The sequence below is a fragment of the Zootoca vivipara genome, chromosome 1 (assembly GCF_965207765.1).
Source record: "Zootoca vivipara chromosome 1, rZooViv2.hap1.1, whole genome shotgun sequence".
Lineage (NCBI taxonomy): Eukaryota > Metazoa > Chordata > Lepidosauria > Squamata > Lacertidae > Zootoca > Zootoca vivipara.
Window position 1 is genome coordinate 32,521,744 of NC_142582.1, and position 24,442 is coordinate 32,546,185.

A 24,442-nucleotide genomic window follows, 5' to 3' on the forward strand; every position below is an offset into this window, starting at 1 on the left:
CTCCACATGCCATCAGCAACCTGAAACTTCCAGGTTTATCTGAGTACTGCAAGCTATTTGTAAAAATGAGCTTTTTTCAAAAACCAGAATTACACCATGTTGCAACTAGTAATTTTCAGTGAAATGCTTCGCATGCTTCGTTGGAGGAAAGTTCAGCTGGATTTAGTAGGCTTACTTCCAGGCCCAGTTAATTTTGTTTTTGATTGCAGAGTGCCTCCTCAGTTTTACATGGAAACCTTCCTATGTAGAAGCTCTGTACAAACCTTCCTAAGAAGAAAACTAATCTATGGGTGATATTATGTCAGTATTTTTAATTGAATGGGAGTAGCCAGGCATTGGGTGTCTGCATCGGGTCCCTCTAGGAATGGATGGTTTGAGAGGGTGTGGCCTTGTCTGAACATTTAACCCATCTCAGGAGGGTTTTAAGAGGGGTTACCGTTTTGATGTTATGTGGTCTCCATTTATACGCTTTATAAATAAAAAGAGTTACACCTCATTGGCCCCCAACTACACATCTCTATGTGGCGAGGTTATCTTATCAATATGTGATTTTTACTTCCAGAATGTCCCTTTGCGAAATCTATTTTATTTTGATGTCTGCAAAACATACTGAACCTTCTGTTTCTTTCATTTCAGCTGTAATAATGTGCCCCTTATAGTCATTGTTGTTGTTTCTTTATTGTTCATCATCATTGTTCTTGAAAACTACACACACACACACACTCTTTAAAAAGTATTTGTACTATATAGGATAATTGCATTTGAAATCTGAGGACAGGTTCTAATTGGCTACGTGAATGACTGTAGAGTGATTCTAGCAGTTAATTTTTATCTGGAGGGAGCATAAACATTTTCTTATTATTGGCACATTAGTATCATTCTTAGAAATATTATGACTGCTGTTGAAAATGTGTGCATTAACAGGGAAGATAACATAAAACTAAAGAACAGCTGGTCCTCTCTTTTCCTTTTTAAAATTTTACTAATAGCTTATCTGCAGCAGCAGTCGCTGCAACTATTAGCATCATAAATATAAAAAGTTGGATAGAAAAGTTTAGAAACCTATCTTAGCGCAAAACTTTTCAATGCTGAAGATAGCTTTTGCCCAGGGATAATCTTTAGTGGGGGCTGGTGGTTGGTGGGGCAAGAATCATCCCCACTCTCTTAGGTACAATACTTCTAATTCACCCTTGCATGTTTACACGGGAATAATTCCCCCCTCTTCCCCTGGTTCTGCAACCTACACTTCCTCTGTTTCTCACAAGCACCCTAGTACCCTGGTTGAGCCCCTGCTTGAATTGCACTTCTTTGCCTAATTTTCAGTGCCAGCTGACGGCCGTTCCCCTCCTCCAGGCTTTTGAATAGGTCTTCTGAATATATTGGGGGTAAGATGGCAGATGGGTCTGCTGATATGTTTTTCACTCCCTTTTATTGTTATGTTCTTTTTTCTACTGTTGTGATCTGCCCCGGGAATCACTTGTGAAGAGGGACTGGGATACAAATCCCATTAAACAAAGTTGTTAACATTTTGTCTTTATGCTGCGTTCAGTTAGGCTGCAGAACCAAAAGATCAAGTCTACTCTTAAAATTCAATCCCATTGCAAATGATTAAAATTTCACCCCTCCAGTTTCATAAACTAAAGCTGAGAAATGCTCAACGGTACTGATTAAGGTTGTTGTCTTTGTCCTTCTTATAACATAGCCAGACCAGGATGTCAGAACATTGCAAAATATGACTGTTGACCTCAGAGTTCAGATGACTTTATATAGCATGAATATATATTTTTCAAATCATTATGTATACCTTTGCGAAAAGCAAGCAAAAAGTGTTTTGGGGGGAAGAGACTCAGAGATTGCTAGAGCTCAGAAGAGAAAATTCTTTGCTAGTAGTGGGAGCTGCTTGTGACAGACAACTACCCTCATATTTCTTCCTTATTGCTTAATTTCAGCAATGTCCATTCAGTCATTGCTTCCTACTGATGGAATATGCTGCCCTCAGATGTCTCTCTTGGGGGCTGTTGTGTTGTTTTACTGCTTTCTCATTCCTGTGTTTATCTACCAGCACAACTTGGGACTCTCAATGATTATGTCATTAAAATGACTATATTTCCTTTCTTCAGAGAAGCAGAATGCTTGCACACATCTGGAATTCTGAGATCCACTCAAGCAGGAGCTAAACAACGGCAAGGGATGTCCATGAAACATGAACAGGAGGGATATAAATATATATATATATATACCTCACACGGGGCGGGGGCGAGGTTAAAAGCACCTTGAGCAAACTACGAGCAAAAATTTGTCGATAGTGCATAAATTTACAACACATGTAAAGCAAAAGCTCCATTACACTCAGGTTAGCCTTTTAGTATCATACTTCCCAAGGGACATTGAATGAAGATAGTGAATAAAGTGCTTTTTAATAATTAAAGGCATCATTCTGTAAAATGATGTAGTCAGTTGGACAAACAGCGGAAAGATGATTCTAGGAAACTTTACATCCCTTGTAGAACAGAGAGAAAACATACATGATATGACCACCAAGGGGTTTAGTTGTTGTTATACATCAGGAAAGTGTACTGATGGACATGTTAGAACAAAACAGAAGTGTGATGCTTTTTTTGATGGAAAACAAGGAGTTATATGTTTTGGTGTTGGCACAGTTGAATGTTTTGGCAATCTCATCCTCAGAGGCCCACCACAATCTCCCCTGGCCCTCTCCCATGTGTTGCTGGCCTAGAAAATACAAGCATATGCTGAATTTCAGATGCTGCAGTACATGCTAAGGATGTGTATATGTTCATGTAATAGCTACTGGTACATGTGGAGTTCTGCACAGAACTCAGTTCAGCCCATGTCTAGAGGCATCATTGCATCTGTTTGCAGTAACATGTTAAGGCCAACTTCACACCCTTAGGGGAACAAGTCTTAGATGTTTTAAGAGTTGACCTAAAAGTATAAAAATACAAATGCAAAAAGTGCGTGCCATAGTCCTGATATGCTTACCAGGGAGCTTGGCTACCCAAATGTCGCTGTTGTGTTGATCAACCCTACTTTGGCAAACCCAGGTTTGGGTTTGGGTTGTTTTTCAAATAGCCCCAAAGCCAGCCTTTTTAGAGGTGCAAATGAATGTGTCTGTAGATAAAGTTCCCCTATATAAAACAGCTGGCACACATCAGAATATTCTGTATTTTCTGTGTTGCATATAAACCAATTAACAAGCCCAACACTTATGTGTGGAGTCTGTAGCCTGACTTTGTAGTCAAGGTCCAATGGACAACGCAATCTCATTAGATTGTGGATATTTACTGATAACACATAAAATCAGGCGACTTGTTTATCCATTACATTTCTAAGCTGCCTTTCAGCGAAAAAACCAGACTTCCCAAAGGAAAACTCAGTAGCCTTGAGGCAGGGGGAAAGTATAAGCAACTTGTGGGAAATGTGGAGAAGGTGTCCTACTTGGCGATGCCTCTATCACACATTAAAATGTGTGGCAGAAAAAAACAACAACATTTGCATTACCACAGACTATGGAAACACCATATAGTAGAAAATCTTAACACAGAGGAAGTGAGCTGTGTCTGTACAATATTCGTCCACACAACTGGCTTCACTGTGATTGCACTCTAAGCAATCACTTCTTAGAGCAAAACACTTCTGTTTGCATGTTTGAGTCAGACCACACAAACACACACACACAAATGCACACAATTTACAAGGGATCAGAAGAATTTACAATTGGCTTGGAAATTTTTAGACGAAACAATGCCTTGGAGAGCAATATTCCATTTTTAAAGCAAGGGCCCCTAAAATGTGCCCCCCAGATGCTGCTGAACTAATAACCCCCACTTATCCTTGGCTATTAGCCATGCCAGTTGGCCCAACAACCATAGCTGCCAAGTCTCCCGCTGAAAAATGCAGGATCAGCAGTGGCGCGGCACCGGAAGTTGCTTCTATGCATGTCTGGACATGCGTAGAAGTGACTTCCGGTGCCGCTCTGCCCATGTCTGGGCACCAGAAATTGGGCAGAGCGGCACCGGAAGTCACTTCAATGCATGACATGCGTAGAAGCGACTTCCGGTGCCGCTCTGCCCAATTTCCGGTGCCCAGACATGGGCAGAATGGCACCCGAAATGGAGCCTCCCTGGCAGGTAGGAAATCCGGGGGATTTCCGGGATTTTTTTCTATTCGGGATAACAGCGGGAAACGGATTAAAATCTGGGGGTTTCCCGCGAAAAACGGGAGACTTGGCAGCTATGCCAACAAATACCTGGCGGTTAGGCAACCCTGTGTTACAGGAAAACCAATCTGAATTCACCCTGTCATTGCCTGCTCTAGCAAGAGGACTGTCTACATCAGGCATCCCCAAACTTCGGCCCTCCAGATGTTTTGGACTACACTTCCCATCTTCCCTGACCACTGGTTCTGCTAGCTAGGGATCATGGGAGTTGTAGGCCAAAACATCTGGAGGGCCGCAGTTTGGGGATGCCTGGTCTACATCCTATCTCCCATAGTGACCAGCTATTGTGATTTATATTTGCAAAGTTCTCTGGACAATGGAAAGAGCCTAATAAACAACATGTTTTAAGAAATGGAAGTGAGGGTTCCTCCTCCTCCATTTTTTTCCCATGCAAAATTGCAGTGAACCACAGACATGGACCTTTGGAAAGCCACAAGCTGATTATTGGCTCCCATTTCAACATTCCCTACTCCAGGAGGCAACCTGGCTCAAGTCGTATTATTCCTTAATGGTCCGTGACTTGATGTACCATCATCTTTAGCTCTCAGTCCTATGGGAGAATTCTGAAAACACGCAATGAAAATATGAGTTTCATTTATATAAAAATGGCCTGGGTACTTTTAGGAAAAGAAAAGGCAATGAGGGAATGACATGAGGGAAAGCTGTTGATTACACTGGCTTGAGATACACAGGCCACATCTACACCATACATTTAACGACTGCCCCCCCCCCCCCGGATCCTGGGAACTGTAGTCTGTTTAGGGTGCCCGGAGTTGTAGCTTGTGAAGGGTAAACTACACTTCCCAGGATTCTTTGGGGGAAGCCATGTGCTTTAAATGTGAGGTGTGAATGTGACCACAAGTACAAACTGTGACCTCACCTACTGAAAGGAGTTACTTCACAGACTTTTCATTTTGTTCCTATGATCAATAGATTCTGGCTATTTAGGCCCATGTCCTCTTCTTTGTGTCAGCCTCTTATCCTCTGTTGCCATTGATATGATACTGCCTTATAAGAGTCCATTGGCCCATATCCCCAGTGCTCTCTGCTTTTGACTGGAAGCCACTTTCAACAATCTCAGGATGAGTTCTTTCCTACTGCTGATATCAGAGATCCTTTCTACTAGAGATGCTAGGGATATAACCAGAAGCCGCTGAGCTATGGCCCCTACCAATAATTTCAATAACTAAATAGCCATCCATAGATGGAAAGGCAGTGTGTACATTTACTGTATTTTTCGCTCCATAAGACACACTTTTTTCCTCCTAAAAAGTAAGGGGAAATATCTCTGTGTTTTATGGACCAAATGTGTGGTCGATCACTGGCTCCCTTTCTGGCCCTGCCCCCTTGCCCAGGCCTCCATTGTTGAATGTTCTGCAGATGGAAGCGGTTTGTTTCCCCAGCAACATGTGACAGGCTGATTAGATTATAATAATAATAATTATTATCCATCTGGAAACTGTAGAAACGGCTCCCTTTCCTTTCCTAAAGAAGCTGCAGAACTGAGTTGAACCTCATAAAAACAGGATTTCCCCCTTTGCAAAGTAAGCTCAGCAACTTTGAGCTGATCCTAAAAAAAGCGGGGGGGGGGCTTTTCCCCTTTGCAAAAGAAGCTGCACAACTGTGAGCTGATTCCCCCCAAAATAGGGCTTCCCCCCTTTCCTCCCCTAAAAACTAGGTGCTTCTTATGGAGTGAAAAATACAGCACTTCATAAAATAAAACATCACAGGCTTTCCACTTTCTTCTGGACCCTACCTGAAAAGATTCCCTTAGAAAGTGTTTACAGTTTTGCAGAATTTGAAACAAATAGTGGGCTGGGCCTGTGCAAATGTGGATGGACAACCAGCTATACTTGCCCCAAGTCATGAAGGGTTAAGCTGGCTGGGCCCCCCACTAGGGACGGGCTGCTTATTTTGTTTGAGTTTATAATTTCATTCTAACAAGACTATTGACCTCAGACCAGCTCCACATGGGTCTGCCGGGCAGTAGCTCAGGAACAGAGCATCTGCCTTGCATGCAGAAGGCAGAAGGTCCCACGTTCAATCCCTGACATCTACAGCTTGGGCTGGGAAAGACTGTGAAAGACTGTCTGAAGCCCTTTAGAGTCCCTGCCAGTCACAGTATACAATACTGAGCTAGATGGTCCAATGGTCTGACTTGGTATAAGGCTGCTCCCTCTGTTTCTATTATTACTCTCCCCTGAAATGTCTGGTGAACATGTGAGCTGCCACAGGGTGGCAGTGCAGAACTTCATGGGCTGGGGGTTGACAGGATGGGGACTGTGGGTTTTGTACGTGCCTTTTCCAACCAAACTTCATAAATTCAGGAGTTTATTGAAGTTCTGGTTTCTTAGGCCTCATTTCTGTGCTCGTTTCTCTAGGGAAATTTTACATCTTGATCACCTCAGCTGGCTGTATAAGAGTCCCCAAGCACCAGGCACTAAGTCTGTGCCAAACCTAGATTCTCATGTAAGTGAATTCGAGGGGAAGTTGGGTGTTAGAGCGTGCAGCTGTTTTAACCTTATGCTACCCACCAGCTCCTTGTGCTTCGTAGCAGACCCTCCATTTTTTCAGAGACAGTCCCGGATTTACAGAAGCCATCCTCGTTTCTGATTTGATACCGGAATGTCCCACTTTTCCTTAGGACATCCCTATTTTCATTGGAGAAATGTTGGATGGTATGATAGGATGTCCCTTTTTGCATCAGAGAAATGCTGGAGGGTATGGGCTTATGCGACCCCCCGAGCCAAGAAGTTAAGTAACTGTACAACCTTTAGAAAACATCTGAAGGCAGCCTGGTATAGGGAAGATTTTTAATATTTAATGTTTCCGCTGCTTTTTCCATCACATTGCCATACATCCGGGTTTCCCCTGACATCTTGCCAATTCAGCAAAAAAAAAAAAAAAAAAAACCCACGCCATTTTTTACACCTGAAAACCAGGACATGTCAGGAATTTCCCTGATGTATGACAAGTCTACCTAGAAGGGAATGTGGCTAAAAAAGGTCCCCCAACCCTGTTCTGTATTCCTGCAAACCTAAACTCATTGTGAAGATTTGCAAGCCAGAACTTCACAGTTGCTCACGCAAAGAGCTGCTAACTCCTGCTTAAAAAACAAAACCCTTTTAATTCCTTTGTATCTATCCACCAAACCCTGAAAGAGGAAGAGATATTGATAGGCTCAAGAGCAACTCCGAGACTCCACAAATCGGAGCTCCCTGAAACACATTAAAAACATTAACATAAGCTTTGGCTGCCTTTTGCAAAGAGGTGAAGGTGAGTTCAAGACTCCCCAACACCTGCCACCATAGCAGTATGTGCAGGCTAAGCACCTAAGTAATTCCTATTGATCATCGGAGCTGCAGAATGAGACACCACGGGAACCTAATCAATTTTATGTCACTGATTCATTACACATTGTTATTTTACCGGTGAGTTCTCATCCCAGCAATATCAATAGTAATAGAATACCAACACTCCTTGCTGTGCTAGCTCTTTTGTGTATATTTACATGGAATTTCAGTCTAGGTCCATATTCACTGTGGAAAGTGGAACCAACACCGCTGGCAACATTTCAGCAGTAAATGAAGGCATGATCAAACCACTCTTTTCAGCTGTAATTATGGATTTCTATAGACAATAATCTCCTAAGCACCGGCCGTAGAGCAGGAGCAATGTATATTTTCCTCTTCAGCTGCAAACTGAACAGACTCTGCACCCATCATCTGAAGGAATTTCTTTGTGTGCCTCCTCCATATGAGGTCTGGAGGGTCACAACCTGAGAACGAGCCTTTTCGATAGAGGCTCCCCATTTGTGGAATGGGGTTCGTCTGGCGTTCATTATATATATTTTAGGCCCAAGGGGGAAACATTCCTCTTCTACCAGGCCCTTGGCTGATTTAATATTCTACAGCCTTTTTAATGTGTCTGTGGGAAGGGGGGGGTGTTATTGTTTTTTCTGTTTTGTTCTACTTATTTCATGTTTTTATCCTGTATTTTACCCTGTTAACTGCCCTGAGATCTTATGATGAAGGGCAGTATATAAATCTAACAAATAAACAATAACCAATGGAGCTGTGGCAGTTTGCCTCAGATGAACCTATCCCTGCCTTATGAGAATTAGACAGTAAAATATTATTTTCTTAATTATCGTAAGTATTGTTGCTTACTTTTAGGACCAAACTACAAGGTGTGGGCATTCTCGAATACAGTGGAACCTTGGTTTATGAATTTTCAGTTTACAAACGCCGCAGACCCATCTGGAACGGATTAATTCACTTTCCATTACTTTCAATGGGAAAGTTTGCTTCAGTTTATGAACGCTTCAGTTTATGAACAGACTTCCGGAACCAATTGTGTTCATAAACCGAGGTACCACTGTATTGTTTTTGTATTTATTGTCTTTTCTTACATTTATATCCCATCTTTTTTCCCGTCACAGAGCTGAAGGCAGCATAAAGTGAATCCCCAGGCATACTCCCATTCAGGCACCTGCCTTTCTTCTTCTTTGGCGATCACTCGTAGCCGAGTAAGATTGTCTTCCATGAACACAGTCTTAACAGTGAGTCTGTAAGTGACTGTGGAGGCCAATTCTGGATCCACACGTCCTTCTACGGTGGGAACATAGGTTTCCAGACGGGAGTTGATCATGGTGAGGGTTTGCCAAACGTGCCTTCCTCTTAGCACGTTTCTCCCTTTCGTCCTGACCAGCCTAACTTCAGCAAGTGCCTTCAGTTCATGTGCCTTCAGACCATAACTTGGGATCTTACTTTCTCAAAAGTGGCTGTGGAAAGAAGGCTTCAACTGAGAACTTGGTGCTTTGGGGAATTAAACCACTCCCTTCTTGCTTTTTACCACAAATATAACCCACCCACCTGCCAGCTGGATGCCATTAGCTGCACTGAAGGATGAAGCACCGGCTAGTAGCTGCATTGGGGAAGACCATAGGCATTCTTCTTTTTGGCCAGTAGCAGCCTGGGGGGGGGGTGATTTAAATTAGGGAGATGGTGTGGGAAGAATGGGTTAATTCACCCACCCACTGCTGCATGCAGTGCCACCGCCCTGATCAAACTTGCTAATTTTAAGTACATTGTTGATTCAAAACAACAACAACTTTACTTATTCAGAGTATGGTCCTGCCAGCACTTTGCCTATGTCATTGTTTGAGAAAAGGTGATAAGGAACATGGCTACATACATTTAAAACACACGACTCACCTCAAAGAATCCTGGGAACTGTAGTTTGTTAATGGTGCTGGGAATTGTAGCTTTGTGATGAATAAACTACAGTTCCCAGGATTCTTTGAGGACAGCTGTGTGCTTTACATATATGGTAAGCACGCTGTTCATAACAGATTGTGTGAGAGAGCAACAGACAAAAGTGAAGACAAAGAGAATTGATGGAATTATGACAATCTGGAGGACCTAGTATATTTCTCCTTAACATATATTCTTCAGAATATAATACTGTAAAATAGATATACATGTAACAATTATATTTGCCGTGAAGAAGTGTGGAGCTGGCCATAAATCTTAAGAGTGTTTTTGGGTGGCTGTTCTCTTGTGAAGTTTACTTACTAACAAAGATAAATGCCCTTTGCGAAAGATCTTGACACTGATGTGAATATATAATATTCGTGTCACTGACAATTTGCTAATAAACTAGGTAATATGCAGTGGCAGCGTTTAATCGTGTGAGAGTCTGCTGATCCATGTATTTCCATCTTACACATTTTAGAAATGAAACATTCTGTGCAGTCGAAAACCACAGTCATGAAAACACAAACATTAGATCAGTCAAATACTGTGCTCATGGTTATTTTCTCTGTATTTGACATGTTACAAAGAAATCTCATGTTTGATTACTGATGCAGAATTATTATTATTTTTTAAAAAAGCTTAGTCTTGACAAAGGAGATCCAGGGATATCAAGATAAGAAAGCTGTAACCACTCCTCTTAGATTCTGGTTTAACAAAGGGATTTTCTAAAAATTAATTCCAGAAACATGCCCAGTTTGCCACTGCCTTCAGTTCATTTGCATCTTTGTTCCCATCCTATCATATAATGATGTTAGCCTTGGTGCTGACCTTTAAAGCTCTATACGGCCTCCTGAAGGAGCGTCTCCACTCCCATCATTCTGCCTGGACACTGAGATTCCACACCGAGGGCCTTCTGGCGGTTCCCTCACTGCGAGATGTGAGCTTACAAGTAACCAGGCAGAGGGCCTTCTTGGTGGTGGTGTTCGCCCTGTGGAATGGCCTCCCATCAGATGTCAAGGAAATAAACAACTATCTGACTTTTAGAAGACATCTGAAAACAGCCCTATTTAGGGAAGTTTTTTAATGTGTGATGTTTTATTCTGTTTTTAATCTGTTGGGAGCCTCCCAGAGTGGCTGGGGAAACCCAGGCGAATGGGCGGGGCATAAATAATAATAATAATAATAATAATTACTCCTGTAAAAAGCAACCATAGATTATCCTTGTGTAGTGTTTTATACATGGGCACTGGTCAAGCACAATGGGCTGGATCCAAACTTGCCTTTCCCGCATCACAGAAGGGACTGAGATCCAGCTGAGGCTCCTAAAGGAGGAAAAGAAGTTCCACTTCCTCCTGCAGCCTCCATGGTAAAGCAGAAGGTTCCTCATCTTCTATAACAGATTTTCAGTGGTACATCAGTCTGCAAAGGAAAGGAGGAATGGATGAAAATCAACTACCTTCTTCCTTGGAGGAAGTGTCCCATACATGGAGTTCAGCTCATAGGAACTCTGAATCCAACCCCATGCCCCCCAAAAAATCTTGATACAAGAGTTGGCCCAGTTTGCACATCATGGTAAACCATGGAATTTATATGAGCGTGTCTGGATAAAGTACTGCAAAAAAGCAGCTTGATGTGATTGTACACAGTGGCAGTGTTTGCATGGCGCAACAAACCATAGTTAATGGTTTGTGAATGCGGAGATCACTCTTCCTTTGCCCCTTCCCTCTAGACAGTGGAAGCAACAAATCATGATCCCTGGCTTAGTGTTACATCCGAGCCAGGGATTGTAGTTTCTTTTGGTTAAAGAAACAATGATTGATCAGCCAAGAATAAACATTGGCTTAACGTTGTGGTTTCTTTGGAATGAAATCAACCACAATTCATGACATGGATGTGCTGCAAAGCCAGAAAAATCAGGATTTGTTTATCATGCTGGCTACAGAGGAGGAATGAAGTGGGAGCCTTCTGTGTGTTCACAGTAAATCATTTACCATAGTTAACTATGGTTTACTTTGATGTGCAAATAATGACAGTGTGTACAAGCACACCTAATTTGCTTTTTGCTGTGCTTTATCCGTGTTCAACACTACACAAAAAGATTCTTGATGCAATCCTGCACACAGGCACATCAAAATTGCTTTGTTCATGTTTTATCAAAGCACACATGTGAATCAGTGATATATGTTTGTGTATAATACCTAAAGGAACTGAATGCTGGAGCTAGGGTTGCACAATGCTCTTCATAAAATTCTAAAATAAAAAGAAGTGGAGCAAAAATTATTAATGCATTTGGAACTCTAGAATCCATGGAGTAATTCAGATGAGGAGAATTTTGGTGCTCCCCTGGAAATAAAAAATAGATTTGTGCTGGCATTTTATGTCCTCTCGGTAAGCTGCTTGCTGCAGTGATGGGAAAAAAATCATTATACCTGGCAGTTGTGGGGTCTATGAAGGTACATGGTTTGTTTTCAGCTATAAGATTTTATAGATGATTCACAAGCTGTCACGTTAGAGGACCCTTTGAAACAAATCTCCTGAGGAACATCCACATGACAACTGTTTGGCAAATGAGGACAAATTGCCTTGTGCTGTAGAATGAAATTATAATGAAACAAACCTGACATTATATAAAGCTGCAAAACTAGGACTCACCAATAATAACCTTGAAGACTCTGAAAGCTGACAACTACATACACTTCAGAAATTGAGGAAGACATAAAGGTTTAAACTGATATAGTTTAAGGCAAAAGTAGATTGGTGAAATCCTGGATTTGCAGCATGGAAGTAGTATGATGATTGAAATTGATTTCTCATTACCCACTGACTAACACTGAAAGTTGCAATGTAATTAGAATGGAAATGCAACGCTGGGGTGTATTAACAATACACAAATGCAATGAAGAAGATCCTTTTAAGAATGCTATGCAGTACGCTTAAAAATGTAATTGCACCGTCTGAATACGAGATGGTCCAGAAGTCATGTTTCATGTTGCTTCTTCAGAATATAAATGCTTTTCAAGCATATGGCCAAAGTCAAACACTTTTAAAGTCTCATTGATTTCAATGGGGGAGTTAAGCCTATGCTTAAATCTTTCTTACTGAAATCAACAGGACTTTTAAGATGCCTGACTTTGGCAATGGCCTGAATGCTTCTAAAAACTAACTTCTGAAGGAACAGCATAAAAACAAGCAGCACTGGAAACATATACAGTATTTGAGGGTGAAAGGAGGGGTGAAGGTGGAGGCAACTTGCTCAAACAGGAACCTTTCTAAATGTTACCTCCAATGCTAAACATATTCATTTTAGATATAAGCAATACTGATTTCGGTAAGATATACAACCAAATAAGCATGCTTAAGATTGTGGCCTTATTAAAATTATAATTTAAGAGTTCATTCATTTTTTTATTTAGTTTCTTCATTTTTTTTTGGGTTAGCAGCTAGAGGCTTCTAAAAAGCTTTTTAAATTTTTAAAAATGAATATGGAGTAAAGAATGGGACTCCTCCTCAATCTGTCTTGTAGAAAGAGATCATATAAAGATTTGTTTTTCCAAGCATGGAAGCTACTACACCTGTTCGACTTTTGCCTGTAAAAGTTACAGGAACTCCACTAGGGGGGAAAGTGGCAACTGCAGATACCAAGTTGCATCAAATATCCATTTACATAAAGGTAAAGGGACCCCTGACCATTAGGTCCAGTCGCAGATGACTCTGGAGTTACGGCGCTCATCTCACGTTATTGGCCGAGGGAGCTGGCATACAGCTTCCGGGGCATGTGGCCAGCATGACTAAGCTGCTTTCTGGTGAACCAGAGCAGCGCACGGAAACGCCGTCTACCTTCCCGCTGGAGCGGTACCTATTTATCTACTTGCACTTTGATGTGCCTTCAAACTGCTAGGTTGGCAGGAGCTGGGACAGAGCAATGGGAGCTCACCCTGTCGCAGGGATTCGAACTGCCGACCTTCTGATCGGCAAGCCCTAGGCTCAGTGGTTTAACCCACAGCACCACCCGTGTCCCATCCATTGACATACAGTTCAGTAAAACAATCCATACACTCTAGTGATAAAACCAATCAACATAGATCAGGGCAGTGACACCAGCTATTATGATTGGTAGTAGGTGAGGATGAATGCACCAAACAGTTTGCTCTTTAAGTGGTGGCCACTCTGTCAGAGTCCTCGATTCCAGCCAGTTGTCAAGGCAAGTAATAGAGTTGGAATGGGAACCACATTCTGCTATAGCCTTTTGCTAGCTAGGAAGGCACGGTGGAGTGAGGATAGGTCCTATGTGGCCTTATGCTGATGCCTCTGCATGGAAAATGACTCCTATGGGAAGTCTTTCAAAAGGTTTGGGAATATCCAGTTCACATGGACTTTCTGAAAAACCTACATAACACTGCAAAAACAGGGTGCTGGTGGTGTCATGGGCTCCTTAATTCTACCAGGATCTGGCATGCACTCAAGAGGCGGAAGGAGAAGGAGCAAATGGGCACCTGGAAGGTGGGCACTCAGGGATGAAGCAGAGAGGTCCTCCCTTTGTCACAGAGGAGATCTATGGTCTCTCTCTCCTCTGTCCTTCCTTTAGAGTGTGGAGCCTCCTCAGGGAACAGGGAGGACTTTGACCAGTCAGAGGGATGGGCTGAGTAAGACGAGGTGGCAGAGCCAGAGGTAAAGGGGCAGGACACATTTGTCAGCAACAAACACACCCACCCAGATTGGATCTGGGGTCCATTTTCAAGGTGGGCATAATTTAGCCCCTAGGAGTTGAGAAAGGCCAAAATCATGAGACAATTTGGTGAGAACCTGGCTTTTAAAAAATTTCTTTTGTTTTCTTCTTTGCCAGACCAGTTCTATGCAATTTATGTGCTGCTGGTATCTGTTAAAGCAGGTTGGATATTCGTAAACATAAATTTGAATGTATATACTGGCGTTGTTTTTTTTTAAGAGATACTTTTACTACTGTTTGTTGGCTGCTTTGATTCTCTTAGGAGAAATAGACATGATAGATTAATTTTTTTAAAAGAAAGAAAGAAAGAAAGAAAGAAAGAAAGAAAGAAAGAAAGAAAGATGTGATTCTTCCCAAACATAACAAAGTAGTCCTATTTGGGAACTACCACATTGAAGAACCTTCTATTTTATTTACGCAACACAAGATCTGTATTTATGATATTGCCAATTGGGAGATGTTAGCAACTGTGAACCTTCAAAAAGAAAATTTAAAAATCAAGAGCACATCAAGGAAAACATAGTTCAAGTATGTTATTCGGCATTAAAAAAGCACCTGGTGAAAGCTTTAGATTCAGTATGGGACTTTATATATGGGGATGGCAAACACAGATAATTTTCAAACATCACTTTGCAATGTCTATTATTGCAAGTAGGTGTTTTTTTAAAAGTTAAAAATTAAATGCTGCTTCAAATTGTTTGGTGACAGCATTGAACAAAGTATAAAATCATGAACCTTTGTCATGGAAAGAGAAGCTGACATTCAAATTAGCAGAGGGGGAAAATTTCCCATGTGATCTCATGCACTGCCTTCTGCTTTGAAGCAACACAATGGTGGACAATTGCAGGTTTGTGCATTGTTGTCATAGAGACTGTAATTTTGGATCTCTAAAGAAGCACGTTATATGTGTGTGGCATTAAGAACATTGTGCAAGGATTGCCTGAGTTCATTCAAGAGGAAATGTGGAAGCTTTAAATTCACTTGTGTTTTCAGCTGCACATGGGTATTATTAGAACTCCAAAATAACTAAAAATAAGGACAGGGTAGCATTAAAATTAAGCTGAATAAATTTCAGCAGGATTTGTGTCATGGGAGCAATCCAAAGAGAGCAGGGTGCTTAAGACTGCAATCTTAATCTTACTTCCTTGGAAGTGAAATAAATAGGACTTATTCCAAGTAAATGGATGGGGACCTAGAGAACTACAGGTAGAAGAGAAGGGATGTAGCCTGGCAGGCATCTGCCTTGCATGCAAAAGGTCCCAGGTTCATTCCCCAGCATCTTCAGGTAGACCTGGGAATGATCTTTGTATGAAAGAGCTGCTGCCAGTCAGCGTAGACCAGGGTTTTCCAAACTTGGGTCTCCAGCTGCTTTTTGGACTCATCTGTGAATGGGCCTGCTAGCTAGGGACGATGGGAGTTGTAGTCCAAAAACTGCTGAAGACCCAAGTTTGGGAAACCCTGGTAGACAATACTGAGCTAGATGTCTCAATGGTCTGACTTGGTTTGAGACAACTTAATCTGCTTCCAAAGCTTCTGCATGTTATTAGGCTCCTCAGAATCTGATCTACTTTCTCCCATATCTCCTGAAAAATCACTGCAGGAAGAAAGTCTATGGAAGTGTGTGCATGGATAAGACTTGGGCATACGTACTAACTATTGTGGGGTGGGCACTATGTAGGACCTCAGAGATGAAGCTGGCACCTCTGCATGGGTCAATTCCTGGCCAACGCTGATAAAGACTGATGAGAAATCCCCACTTAAAAGGCTTGCTGGAAGAGGAAGATCTACAACAGGTATTGAAAGGAGAAAAATGATAGTACCACTTTTGTGTTTGTGTATTTGCAAATATAACAATGAAGGAAAACACTGCCTCTTGATGTTGACAACAAAAACATCCTATGAATCGTAATTTGAATGCATAGATTAATATAGGCAGTCCATCTTGAAATAAGCATTTGAATGAGATTGATTATATGCATATAACAAACAGGAAGGAGTTCCGAAGGGTTGGTGCTGCCATACTAAAGGTACAATTCCTGCATTGTATGGAATGGTATCCTGCAGAGCACAGCATCCAACTAGGTGCCTAAGGAGTGAGATAGTCTTTTAAACCTGGAATCATAACATTGAAAGGTCAAGAAGACCATGCTACTGCAGCTTTGGTTCCTCTCTAACATAAGACAGGTTCAGGATTCTGAACCTTTGGACATTTTCACATATTTATCCCCAAAGGATCTCAAAAGTTCTTGGCCAAGGGCGTCCCTCTATATCTTATGCAAATACACCCACACAGCTGACAGCCTGTTTACCACTGCATAAATGCATGCGCCGAGTCACAAAGCTAAAAACGGAGGAGGGAGAAGCCTGAGCAATGAGGGAAAGGAGATGGTAAGATAGATAGTTACAAGAAAGCTCTTCCAGATGGCAGGAGCTGTAAAGCAGAGAGCACAAAGGGAATGGTAATTACACCCATATTTTGGGGAGGGGGGGGTTGGCTGGAATCATTCAGAAAGATGGAAGAGCGTTGCATTTGCTAGGCACAGCTGTACCACCAAAAGCAGAGCTATAATTGAGCTTGCAACTGAAAACAGAAAGCTTTGTTTCCATCAAGAACCTACCGAGGCTAGAGAAAGCCAGACAGGAACTCTCAGCATATTTTCCTGGCACCGCACAGATCCCTTCGTGCTGTGGAAACTCAACAGAGAGCCTCCACTACTTAGGAGATGATGAATGGGGGATGTTGTTGATAGGATCCATTGGGTTTCTTGATGGAGGAATCCATGGTTCTGTTTGAATTCTGATTTTATAGTTTTAACTCATTTTTAGTCTTATTGTATTGGATCGTCTGCACAATATTCAGAGAAGACAGTGATTAAGCAATATAAAACTTGTTGAAATAAAACAAACAAACAAACATGTTTGTGGAAGTGACCTTGTTTCTTTTGCAGTTCCAGCCATGAGGCATTCCCCAACATACATGAACATTTATCTGCTGTCTGCCACCGAAACTTGTTTAGAAGGTACTATTAATCTACCTGATTTCCACCATGCATTTCATATTTCCAGAAATAATCGGTCGCTGCAGAGCTGAAGGAGATTAGTTTGGAGGAAGAGGGAAAATGTGATAAATGCCCTCTGTTGTGTTACTTTATCTTGTTCCTCACATCAATGAGTGCCAGCCCATGGCTCTTCCAGACTGGGTTTGTCTGATGTATCTAGTGGCTATTGATTATATTTTGGATCCCTCACCACGAAGGTAATTAAGCCCGTGTTGAAAGATACTTTGCCCCGAAGACTTGTTCCTTAGGATGGATATTTTGAGGGATATTTGTGTGACGTGTGAGAGAAAGCAGCCCTGATCTTAAAGTTAGGAAAAGTGAGGTGTTGTTGGGGCTGGACTGTAGGTCTGAGGTAAACCAGGAGCTGAGAATAAGCAGTCACGGAAGAAACTGGAAGTCAGGACTCAAGACCAATCGGATGGGATGGTCAAAGAGCAAGTCTACACACCACAGCTCAGGAAGATGTTGATGCTCAAGCAAGGCTCAGCTGGAACAGGAAGTCCTCTTATACTCCTTCCTGTCCAGGAGGATCTAATGGCAGCCAGAGTGGATGAAGTCAGTCCAGAAGGTTATTTGCTGAGAAACTGCAACCTGTAATTCAGTTCCTTACCACATGGAGGGTCTGCCTACTGGAGCGACAGCTCCTAACTGGTGAGCCACTTCAGATGCTCAATTTTGGGCCCCATTGCAGGACATCAGTTCTTTCATTAAACCAACCATTACAATGTCCAACAGAGTTGAGGGAAAGGTACTCTTGATATGTTCATTGATGGGTTGTTCTTTGTGACTACTTCATTTAACCAAGGACTGAGCTTAGGCAATAGGTTCGAAGTAAGCCCTCTTATCAAATCAAGGTATTTCTTATGAAAAACGACTTTGAGTATTCCGTGGATTTATTTATTTTTTAAAGGTACAGGTGACAGTTCCTGCTCGCTGTGCTCTCTTGGTTTGGCCATTTGGGGTATAATAGATAAATAAGCAGCTCTGCAGGTGCCCTCTTCACCCATGCTGTCATCAAAGGAGATGATAAATGTGAGGTAAGGTAGGGAAGGAACTGAAGCATTACCCAACTCTACAACAATATAAAAACTACAATAAAAAATTGACAGGCATATGCACTATATTTTACTGAATCGGAGCTTGGAAAAACTTAATAGACGTGAATGCTTAGTGAGCTGGACAGTTTAAAATCAATAATCTCACCTATTGAGAGAGACCTGGGCCTGTTATATAGATTTTTCTTTCTTTGTCATTGGACTGAGATGTCATTTCTGTAAACTAAATGCTAACTCATTTTCATAAGGCAAGGAGATAACTATTGCAGGGTTGTTTTTTTTAAAATGCTGATTCTGCAGACTTCCTTACAGCACAATCCTTTACATATCTACTCGGAAGTAAGTCCCATTGAACTAAATGGAGCTCATTCCCTGGTAAGTATGTTTAGCCTTAGCTTTTGGGTGACAAAGTTTCTCGCTCCATTTAGGTATTATCTAATGTTTCTACCCTTTAAACTGCTTCAATATTTGCAGATCTTTGCAGATCTTTGCTCATGAATTGAGACTCTCTACATGCTGTGCCATACAGAGAAGTGGTTTCTGTGTAGGAAGCATAACCCCTGAAGTGACTCTGAGATTTAATCATATTTCCTTTGAATCCAAGAGGTTTCTTGGAATTGATTTTGAAAACAAAATAATTGTGCCCTTTGTGCCTGTATTGTTTATAGGAAGTGTTACTCTCTCCAAGAAGCATATCACATCAGGCCTGGAAGAAACTGTTGCGGTTTTTTTTTGTTTTTTGTTTTTTGCTATTGTTGAAAATGATTGATAGGAGAGTTAAGCACATTTTTAAATCTATCCCAGTGGAAATAGTTTTCCTGAGCCATGTTCATAGTGTTACTGTTGCCACGCTGCTGCTATTTCCTTTTCAGGCGGAGATATGCAAAAGGTGTCACATGATAGTAAAATGCTGGAGTAGAATAACTCACACACATATAAATGGCAAACAGTTCATTACAAAGGCCAATGGGTCCTCACCTCCTTACAGATTCCATACCTAATTCACTTCAAAGTGCAGTAATACAAGGGCAGGGAGTTATGAACCAATGTCAACAGTCATAATTCCTCACTATTCCACCCTCTGACTGTTCACCAACCAAGTTTGAGCTTCATCAAACTTCCTCCCAACCTAGGATCTCACCTTAGGCCAATGTCTCAGAAGACTGCCTCTCACACTGACTAACTATAGAGACCTGGCCAGCAGGGGTCATCCCAGCCCCATGTCTTTCTAAAGTGATGACTCAAAGGGAGAGGCCCCTTTGGAGTCAGCCATGTCACTACACAACTGCTGGCGATTTCCTGCTGCATGTAGTTGGTGCTCTTCTTAAAGGCAGAAGACCCGGTTCTAGGTACCCCATCGTCCTAGTGCCTTCAGATGTTGTTTCCAGGCCTCCCCACCTGCTCTCACAGTGGCAGGCCTCCACGCTTGGTCTTCCTGAGTCTGCTGTGGGCAGACACGTGTTGCTGAATTATCTCCTCCCACACTCTCTTGTCACTTGCTCTTGTCAGTTGCTCCTCCCACACTCTCTTGTCAGTCCCCAAACTTGGCCCGCCAGATGTTCTAGGACTACAATTCCCATCATCCCTGCCCACTGGTCCCGTTAGCTAGGGATGATGGGAGTTGTAGTCCCAAAACATCTGGAGGACCAAGTTTGGGGGTGCCTGTGCTAGAGGCTTTGAATTGAGTGGCATTGCTGTCAGACTATAATATCTCCAAGCATTCCTTATCCCTCTATCCCTTGGCCCTAAATCCACAATGTATGTTTTTTTTTTTTTTTAAAAAAAAATCTTTTGGTTTTCAACATATGCGCTCTTTCTCTCTCCATGTTGTGGAAGAATGTGTTAAAAATGGGATGGCATGAGCTGTATTTATCCAGACATTTGTACTCATAAAAGCCTGATACTTTAAACATTATGCGTGCACACACATTTATCTATATTGAGTGATTTAAGCAGCACAACCTCTCATTCCTTTATTTTATGTTAAATTCTCAATAGTATATGAAGCACTCCCTTTCTGCAAGCTGGAAGAGCAGATGGGGTAATTTAATTCCTTTAAACTGTTGGATTTGTGACAGAGACATACCATGTAGCGAAGGGTTCCATCTGGCATGCACATTGGCTGTTGCAAAGATGCTTAGTAAGATGAGGTCAAAACAGATGTAATGGCATCGGCATGGAATTAGTGAAAATATGCTTTTGCTATTTTTGAATAAAGATGGTGCCTCTTGCAGTTACTCATTCGGTCTCTAGCTGTAGCTCAATGAAACCGATGGGAGTCCTTCCAATGATTGCACTATACCCTTAGGCAAAACTATACATTACCTTGGCAAACACATATTCCCAAATCCATATTTGCCAGCAGAGTACGCATGCAAGAACAGAACGAGTATTTGTAGGAGGCAATCAGGCAGTGAGAATGAAGCCTAATCCTGTCTATATGCACTGATTTTCACCTGCAGTTGCTAGTCAGGTTAATGGCATGGTTTCTGATGCAATGCTATAGTTTAGTGTTAAGAAATCACCTCCCTTCTCCTGCTCTGTGGTTGCTGTGAGGCACCTGCTTCCATTTCAAACTAACTACAGCTTGATGTTTCATCCAAACTGGGAAATGCATTTATTTCTAACCATGATTTATCTGTGCAGAATCCTAACCATGTTTTGAAGTTGGCTTGTTAAAACAAACCCACTAATACTGCAAAGATGTTCTCAAATTCCTGGAAGAAGAGACATGTATTAACTGGCCCAAAAATATATATTAGCAACAGCACCTGTCAAACTTCTCTGGAAAGAGCATTCCACAAAAGGGGCCACCATTAAGAAGACTCCTTCTCTGGTCACCTCTTTCTAAACTCCTGCCTGGGTGGAAGGGAACACGGCTAGGTTTACATGGAAAAAGGTGTTCTGCAAGGTATTAGGTGTCCCAAGCTATGCACAGCCTTATATCCCAACTGCTGAAAAATACAGGAAAACATATTACAGAGAAAATCATCAAAGAAAATCTAAATGGTGAAGTGCAGAGGGCAATTTTTCAGGGAGAAAGTAGAAAGCCAATGTGGGATTGTATTCAATTTCTACATAGCTTGGACACATTGAATGAAGCCTTCTTAAAACATGCTTCCATTTCACCCATAAGAATAATATTGAAAAATGTTAGGATTTTCTAACAGGTCCTTAGGATAAAGTCGACACAATCAGGTTTTCTTCCTTCTAAAGGAGCAGTCGGCTAATTCACCAGCTCTTTTATAACCACAGCAGAAGAAGTCAGAGTAAACTTGTTAAAACAAATACGACCCCTATTGGGATAATAAGCTAGTTCATTTAGCTTGCATTGACATGTCTAATGGAAAGATCCCTGATTTAGCTGAGAAAGGGGGCTATGTTTGTTTACTATCCTATATTTTTGTCAGCAGGTTAAAATGGCTCTCCAAAACAAAACACAAAACACAAAAAACCTATTGATCCTGGCTGAAGATAAAACTAAAACGCCAAATATAAATTATTCTGATCATTGCTTCTCACCACCACCACCACCACCCAGGGAATGGAGTTTCAGAATAAGCACACTATCTACTGGCTTCAGAAATATGCCTGGAAGCTTGCAGACTGACATGGGTGAAATCTAAAAGCATATGTGGAAGCTCTAGGTCATTGCAGACTGTAGGTAGTCATGGGGGGAGAGGCATGCTGGAGGCATCTTGCTCCATTGACCACCTTCAGTATCTGTGCTGCTTGGAATTTCCCCCTTTAGGTCCTGAACCAATGTAGAGAACAGGGCTCATGGAGTATTTATTATACAGAGTACAAGAACTGATTACCACAACAAAAAGTGCTCTGCCCGATTTTTGCTGAGTTCCTCCTTCCCCCTCAGCTGCAACAATCCACCACCTTCAGGGTTACCAACCCTCAGGAGACGTTTTCTGGGGGAACTGGAAGGGGAACCGCCAAGGGGAGGAAGAGGCAGATAATCAGCTTCAACCAATTCTCTTCCACCGGTGCTTCCCTATGATTTCCCTAGGCCATAGAAACATTTTAATTTATGTTTCAATGTAGTAGAAGGAAACATTTATTGTTGAGACTTCTTCCACACGCAAGAATTACCCAGAGATTTATAAAAGAAATTATATCCAGGCTATTTGATACTATGTGACTTGAATTTCATCTTCTGTGGAATATGTTAAGCTGGTTAAACAAAATTTATTTCTAGTGCACCTCCCTTGGATGAGCATGGAGAGCCAGCATAGTGTAGTGGTTAAGAGTGGTTGACTCATAATCTGGTGAACCAGGTTCGCTTCGCTGCTCCTCCACATGCAGCTGCTGGGTGACCTTGGGCTAGTCACACTTCTCTGAAGTCTCTCAGCCCCACTCACCTCACAGAGTGTTTGTTGTGGGGGAGGAAGGGAAAGGAGATTGTTAGCCGCTTTGAGACTCCTTAGGGTAGTGATAAAGCGGGATATCAAATCCAAACTACTACTACTACTACTACTATTCTTCTTCTTCTTCTTCTTCTTCTTCTTCTTCTTCTTCTTCTTCTTCTTCTTCTTCTTCTTCTTCTTCTTCTTCTTCTTCTTCTTCTTCTTCTCCCTCCCTCCCCAACTTTTGTGGCAGTTTTATTAACAGTCTTTTAAAATGGGTTGTGTATGTCCATTTGCCCTTCTAGATTGGGCAGCTTTGTAGGCATTCTCTTGTGAACTGGCGTATGGCAGGCCAGATCATCCCCTGCCACCAAAATTGGCCAATGGCGGCAGGGCCTTGGGGGCATTATTCTGGGAGCAGGATCAACTACCCAATGGTGGCACTTGGCCCCATGCCCAGGGCCAAGATAAATTGCGGCCTGCCAGGCCATTCTGCCTCTTCTTTGCTCACCAACCCTCCCTTAGTTCAGGGTGTGAACTTACAGTATGACCTTGCTATGGACTACATTGGTCGCCGTAATGTGGGGCCAGGCAGGATTTTTTCCATTTGGCAAATTGGCACCAGCCATTTGGTTTGTTGCCTACCTCATAGCAATCGCCACAACTTTGTTTTCACCAGGATCAAGAGCTGACCTGCTCCATGTGTAGGTCAAACATTTGAAACTAACACTTCAGTCATACACTAAGTTTCAGGGGAAGATGTGGTCATGTGAATGCTTTTTCTTTAAAAATCATAATCCCAATTTTAAAATGAATGATCCTAGTCATTGTTCTTTGGCCAATACCCATAACTAAGAAAAGGGCCTTATCATAGGAAAGCTTTGGTGAATGCCTCGTAAAAACAACAACAACCAAGTTTCCAAACTAGGAGACTCATGTATGTTTTAAACGAAACACGTTCACATCTTGATTTGCATCTTGAGAAGAATACAATCCACTATGGAGAATTAAAAAACAAAAACTCCACACTTAACTTTCTTGGGGAGCTTGGAATGCTGCAATACAGAGCAACACTCAGCACAGGTACCCCTATAAATAATTAGGCATATAATATTTCCACAGCTGTTCAAAACCAGATGTTTTTGCTTTTTAGGATTAAAGTAACTTCCTTCCTTTTCAGGGAGAACAGCCAAGTCTGTCAGGATCTATAAACTCATCTTTAAAGGAGTATACAAGTTTGGAGAGACCTAAATCTGAACTTAGATGTCCAGAGACTCTTAGGAGAAAGAGTGCAATAAAGTAGGCCAATAGTGAAATCAGAATACATTTAATGTGACCAGAGTCCTTTCTTTAAAGAAGAAGCTGAGAAATGACTGAGGGCTGCTTCAGATATGGGACATTCTTACCTAGAGATTGTCACCATGCAGTAAATAACCCCTAAAAAACCCTGTTGATTGCTGCATGTGACTATCACATATACCCATACAACCCTGCCTTTATTGCTGCAATCCATTCATTTGCATTCAATACGATTTTGTGACGGGAAACCAGATGCTGTTTTTAAGATTGAAGAAACTGTGGAATAGTGTGAAATCACACAACTGCATATCCCCCCCCCAACATATTAAGCATGGGCACTTTGTGATAATAGCCCAAACTTCAGTGATTGCCCATCACCTAAGGTAGCATACATTTTGGAAATAAGATATTTCATGTTTATAATTGAAAATGCACCAGCATCTTAGCTAT